General features: G+C 40.1%; 1 pseudogene; it reads left to right on the top strand.

Moving 5' to 3' along the window:
* The first annotated feature begins 357 nt into the window (after positions 1-357).
* Positions 358-1033, top strand: LOC115311680 (annotated as a pseudogene).
* The last annotated feature ends 5847 nt before the right edge of the window (positions 1034-6880 follow it).

The following is a 6880-nucleotide window of genomic DNA, read 5'->3' as shown; positions in this document are numbered from 1 at the left end:
TTAGAGCTTGGTTCTTTGGATCAAATCATAATTATCTGATAGGGCACAGTACGTTGAAATTGACGCTCATGCGTCATCTGTTTTACCGGTTACGCCTGGCATACCCCAATGATCTGTCTTGGGGCCAGTTTTGTTTTTAGCCTATGTTAACGATATCGCTCAAGATATTGACCCAACCGAGAAGTCCGTTTGTTTGCTGATGACTGTTTGGTTTTCATCCTCGTAATAACTGTAGATAATCAAGAATTATTGAATGACTCTTTGACAGCTATATTTCACTGGTGTGAAGAATGAAATATGCGAATTAATTTTGATAAAACTACGGTCTTAAGCATAACCAAAAAGAAGTCTCCGTTGATGTTCGTTTATAAAAGAGATGCTGTAGTCTTGCAACGTTCTAACACTATTAAGTATCTTGGTATTACTATCTCAGGTGACCTCAGGTGGAATGCGCATGTTTAAAATGTATGTACTTCAGCACATAGGAAACTTTGCTTTATGAGAATATTTCCTAGAGGGTCGAACTCCGATATTCGGACCAACGTTTATAAAACTCTAGTGCCCCCAACATTGGAATATCCATCGATAATACGGGACTCCCTCGCACAAACTCCAAAAGATAAAGTAGAGCGCATTCAAGGCCTAGCAGCAAGGTCTAGCTTTTCTAATTACGAAAGGCACGAGTCTGTTTCGGCATTCTTGAGGGAGTCCAATTATGCTCCTTAGCGTCAAGACAAAGAATTGTGCGGCTGAAGTATTTTTATTTGTTGTATTTTAATTATCTTGATATTGACACGCCAACTTATTACAGATCTCTTGGAAGACGGTCTCGACGACTAAACAATGAATTATCAGTTCACCCTTTATGCCCAATATTGATATTTTAAATATTCGTTTCGAGTCAAAAAAATTGCAGAATGGAACATATTACCCCCAAGTGTGTTTTTTTTTTTCGGATGTCAGTTCTGTTGAACAACTTGAAGAAAAGTTGATGAACTGGTTTGCTGACGAGTATTTGCATCGGTGTGAATGATTGTTCTATGTAGAATTTCTTGTGTCACCTGTATTTTATTTGATGTATTACTGTACTCACTCCTGCTATAACCCGCACGGGTTGGCAGTATTTTAAATAAATAAAATTAAAAAATATAGGGGCCTTATCGTAATTAAAAATTTAATGATAATTAACTTTTTACTTAGTGAGAATGAACACATGGTTTCAAACAGAAACTTGCTGAGACTCCATCGAAAACCACTATATCCACTCTTTTTTAGAAGGATATAACACAAGGGTAGCATTTTACGCGTTCTGTAAAAACGCTTCATTTGGATTTGTTTCTAGGTTCCGTTTTATTATCGGAGCGCATATCCGCGCTCACGGTCATGTCCTACAGGGGTTTAAACGCGCAACACTCGTGCACCTTGCTTCCCACCATCCCACGAAGGAGGCGAGGGAGTGGCTTCGCATCGCAGCCAACGGGCAGCAGGATCGCAGGCGCAAAGATTCGTTCTGATAAGAAACCGAGGTCTGAAACGCTCGCAAGATGAGAATTTTTTATAGAATGCCATAAAATGATACTCCTGTCTTATATCTTCGCAAGAAGTGTTGATTTAGTGTTTTTCGATGATGCTTAGAAAATTTCTAATTGGAACCATGGGTCTAATTTCACTAATTAAAATTTTAAGGAACATATTATACTTAGAAGAAAGGTAAAGCGGTTTTGTATTTGAGAAAACACATTTAAATCTTCTTCATTTGACCTCCAAGATCTCAAATATCAAAATGATTTCTTAATTTGGTGAATTGAGGCTGCAGAGAATCATTTTCAAAGTATCGCTGAAGGCACTTTTTCACGGAGAGTGACGTCACAAAAGGAGCTTTCAAAGTCTCCGCTCACGCATCTTCAACGCTTATCAAAGCTATGCACGCACATGCTATTTTTAAAAGAAGAATAAAATACGTCACGGCCGGTGCCAGTGCGGGAGAATATACCTAGATCGCTTGGATTGGACGCACGTCCCTCAAGCGACACACGCTTGGCAGCTGAAAGATCTTCTGACGACGTCACTACTGGTCTGATGATTTTTTTGTTTTCTCTCGTTTAGTTGTATCTTTGTGGAAAACGAACGTAATATTCAGATTCATGGGATAAAACTACGCTAGAATCAACTTCCATCTAGTTTTCTAAACGAAGTCTTGCACTTTCCTTTAATAAGCCGATTCATCATTACAATTAGATATTTATGCCATGCCTCCCTGGCCATGTAACTCACATGCACAGACCGCGCAAGTGTAGCTTTTGCGGCTATTTAAAAAAAAAATCTGTAAATCATTCAAAAAGCACCCTGTAGAATGCCCCCTAATACGTTATGATTGTATGATTCCCTCCCAGCTTGCATCGCTCGGGAGAGACTCGCGGACATCCTGCGTTCTATTTGAATGATGGATGTCAGCGAGTCACTACATCAGCGATTGGTTTGAAACAGGCATGATGTTTGCACACCAATAAGCTCTTGTTCGAGCTCCTCAAGGAGCACTAATAGCAGTCGCGAAATGTAGCGACCTAAATTTGGTAGCAAGTATTTATTTCTAGAAGAATTGCATGCAGCAAAGCTTAACTTTGCTCAAAACATAATAATTATAAATTCAATACTGAACAATTTGTCCCTTGAGCTGTCACACCAAACTCCCACTCTTGCCGCTCAGGAGTTCCCAACTTCTGCATAGAGGATCAGCGCAACCCAGATTTGAGCTGAGAGAGCACCTGCGATAAAAATTTAATAAACATCAGATGAAACGTGAAAGACGTTTACAATTCTCTGTAATGCGAAATTAGAGCGCGGCTCTTGAGGAGGAGGATCGGTGAGTATGAAGGGGAGGGTATGCCCCTCCTCCTTCTCCTGTCTTCCTCTGCTCCCTCCCATTTAGCAGGACATTTTCTTCAATTTAGCAGAAACATTTCCTCCCTAAATGTAGCGGGGAAAATGACGTCAGATGATTTTGTGTCACATCAACCATAAACACATTCAGTTTCTCCGCTAAGTCTAGCGGAAAAATTAACGTCGCATGACCTCAATATTAATTTAATTTCCTGACAAGTTTAGCGGGGCAGTTATGCCGATGTCGACGCCGCGAAACCGGAACCTAAGAGCTGCACTGTAAATAACAAAATGCCTCACATGAAATAAAGCGTCAATAAGAATAAGAAAAGGAAAAGAGAGTCTAAAATACCGCTTTAATATCATTCCTTTTATCCGTTCTCAAATATTTTGATTTCAAGGAATGTTTATTTCTTTATTCGTACATAGAAACCCCTGCCAGTTTCAGGACGACTGCAATAAATCAGTGCAGACTAGACCTTGTAAACCATAATGCACGTGAAAATGAATGTTTGCCACATGGTAATGCATGAGTCGGTGGCTCAGATCTCTAAATACATTTGTGAAGAAGAACGTTCTTAAATAAAACTTCTAGGCTTGGAATTTGACAGTTTAAAGATCCATAGAGATACTCTATGTAACTGAGTTTTTTCTCAAGCATCATAAATGGCGCAGCACTGTCATCCTTGCGTACCTAACAAGAGCTTGCATTTTTTAGCATCTTGGTTCTTAACTCACATGACAGATTCGGTACCTTGAATTCTTACTCGGCATTAACGCTTTTATATATTGATGTAGTAGGGAAATACAAAATGTATGGGCTTCAGTACGGCTCAATAAGGAAAGATGTCAAGAAAAGTACTGTCGAAAACTCAAATGTCAAAATAAAAATTATTTGGTAGAATCAACATACAATATTGGATATGGTCATGAATACAGCTAGCACATTCAATATGAAGAATATGTGTTAGACGCAAACTCAAAGAAACCTGTTGAAGTTTACATTCATGCATATTACTTAGGAGAACAAAGCGCTGCAGTCTCGGGAGATTGTTAAGTGAACAAGTCTACCGAAAATGAGTGTAGAGGGGAAAAGCAATTTGATCATGACAATGAGCATTATATAAGCCAGTCACATGTCAATATTACTGTTACAGTGCCGACTGTTTCTTATAGATATAAGGAAACTGTCAGTCGCGCCATTCGGGGAGCTCACAGCGTTCATTACAGGGTTTGGCTCTCTCGAACGCTTTTCGAGAAAGGTGGTGAATTGGAAATATCTAGCGTAGTTCAAGAAAACCTATTTTCAAAACCTTATCTCAGCATCGTAAAGAATATGAAGTTTGCTAGAGACAAGGTTAGTGCAGGAATTCAACAAAAAAAAAACAGTTTTGCGAAACATTCTTGCCATAGTAAACGTATAAAGTTCCCCAAGGTAGAGCTAGTCATTACGCACGATTGTGCCCATTGTATGGCATAGAAATTTGATTTGAGACTTACAATATTTACAGGCTCAACCAACTCCGAATAAGTTGAACACTTGACGTTAAAGATTGGTCAAACCACGACTGTCTGCCAACATCCACATAATAATTTCCACGAACCTATGTAGTTCAAGAAAATACTTGGTGCGAGCTGTTTAAAACACCATAATACTTTTTAACACATATAGGAAGCCTGTAGCGGGCCACAAATTAAGCAGCTTTCACTTCACTATGAAGACCAATTCCAGATCTGTGAACTTTGAAACTAGGCCTGCACAGAATTTTTGTCTCAAGTTGAACGTGCTATGCTCTGTTCAATATATAAATCTTTGCAGATCTGACAATGTACAAGTTTGTTTTAGAGCGCAGCTCTTAGGGGCCCGTTTCCAGCCTGAGCGGCGTCGGCGTCTGCGTAACCGGGGGGGGGGGGGGGGTCACGTGACCCCCCCCGAGGTTACGTAATCCCCCCAAGGTCACGTGACCCCCCCACCGAGGTCACGTGAACCCCCTCCACTGAGATCACGTGACCCCCCGGGGTCATGAGACTACCCGCAGGTGACGTGACCCCCCTCCGTACCCTTCCCTACTCCTCCTCAAGAGCTGCGCTCTAATTCGGCGTTACAGGGATTTGTAAACGGCCTTCATTTTTTTTTATATTTCACATTTCCTGACTGCTGGGCACGAAAGGTGCATAAGATTGATGACACCAACGTCGCACAAATATTATTTAAAGACTTTGTTTGGGTATAACATGAGTGAAGCCAGCTGCGGGAAGTTATTTCTGTGACACCACCGAAACTACATCCGCGGGTTTTAAGTTTACATGTTAATCATGTCTGCAGACTTCTTTTTGTAATTAGAACTCCATCCAACCCAATATTCAATATGTATTTTGCATTTTAGGCATAGTCGCGGTTTTTCTGTTTTACAGGTAAGAAGAATGCTTATTTCGAGTGGCATGCCTAACACCTGGTGGCACGAAGACTCCTTTGTCGTGACGCTAATCAAACGTCACTTGCAGGGAGATTCTGCGATGCTCTTGTTGCTGGGATTACCTCCCCCATGGTTCTGGCCAGACCATAGAAGAAGATTGAGTCCAAGCTTGCGGCCACTGAGATCTCCTGATTTTGAGGCCACCCAGGTAGGTGAACATAAAAACAAATCACACTTAAGTACTTGGGAGAGATGCATTACAATGAATAGCATTTTCTTTCGTGATCAGCAAATAGATCCTTTTATATTTATACTTTGTACTTGTACTTAAACTCCTCCTTTTCTGCCACGGCCATAGCCACCCCCGAAGACAAGGCCATGTCGGCCTTGAAATGATGAGTAGCTAATTAAGCCGAATAATTAAACGCGTTCGTTTAACCCTCTTTTGCCCCAACCTGAGAGATTACTATAAAAAATACTACTGCAACGAAAATATTTTTCTACCCTCATGCTTAAAGAGTGTTTACTGGGGATACAACTCCAGTTCATACACTCGCTGAGCATGAGGTTAGAGTTTACCAGTAGAGGGCAGGTGTCTGCATAGAAATATTTTAATAGGTGCACAAAGAGGATAACCGATAGAAATGGGTACTACTCTGAACAAAATGCCAAAAAAAGCGTCGATCGGGACTTGGCACTAAAAGTGGAACACAGCGTCTACATTAATGACTAACAGATACTCATTCATTATTTTCAATTACCTAATCAAACTAAATATTCTTCCCAACTTTCTTTTTAGGGAAATCTCTAAATTTAAAAGAACTATTAAGACAACTGCTAAAAAAATCAATGCCAAAACCAACAATCGAATTTGCCTGCTCTCCAGATGCACGACATCTATGGCAGGCAGACCTGCAGAATGAGCAAAGAGTCTAAAAAGCAGGGTATGCCATATGTATATATTTTTTTCATGCTTCCGAGCAAGTGCCGAAAAGAGGTTTCACGGCATCCATTTTTCGCAATTAAATTTCTTCCAATCAGTTCAGAACAAGATTGAGCGTGAACTTGTCCTCGCCACTGGCATAACTTTATAGTGTTGGCCGTGGAGACACAAATAAATTTGTAAATAAAAACAAAAAAGACAAACCTCCATAAAAATCTAACTTTGGCAAAGAAAAGGTATCTTGACAAAAATATCTGGAATACAGTTTTACAGCGTCGAATCGTGTGCTTAAGGGGGGACATAAGCCTAAATTGAAATGTTTTTATGAAAAATTCATTTTGCAACTTTACTGTTTTTCGTTTTGAAACTAATTATACATCCTAACATTAAATTTGATAACGATACGCCCAATGTTAAGTTTATGTAATTATTTTCAACATATTGTTAGGCAGTAACAAAGCAGGAAACTCTGGTGAAGCTCTCGGAGTAACTACCTGCAATGGGCCTGCGCAGACCACAGAACAAGATCCGGTCAGAGCTTGCAGCAATAAGGTGCTTCCTATCATAACGTTCCAAAAGTAGCTGCAATTGGAAGTGAAGTCCATTTCATTTCTCTGAAGAACGGAGAGTTTAATAGCTA

The sequence above is a fragment of the Ixodes scapularis genome, unplaced genomic scaffold, assembly GCF_016920785.2.
Source record: "Ixodes scapularis isolate PalLabHiFi unplaced genomic scaffold, ASM1692078v2 PGA_scaffold0__279_contigs__length_252992795, whole genome shotgun sequence".
NCBI lineage: Eukaryota > Metazoa > Arthropoda > Arachnida > Ixodida > Ixodidae > Ixodes > Ixodes scapularis.
This window is presented reverse-complemented; position numbering and strand designations above follow the sequence as displayed.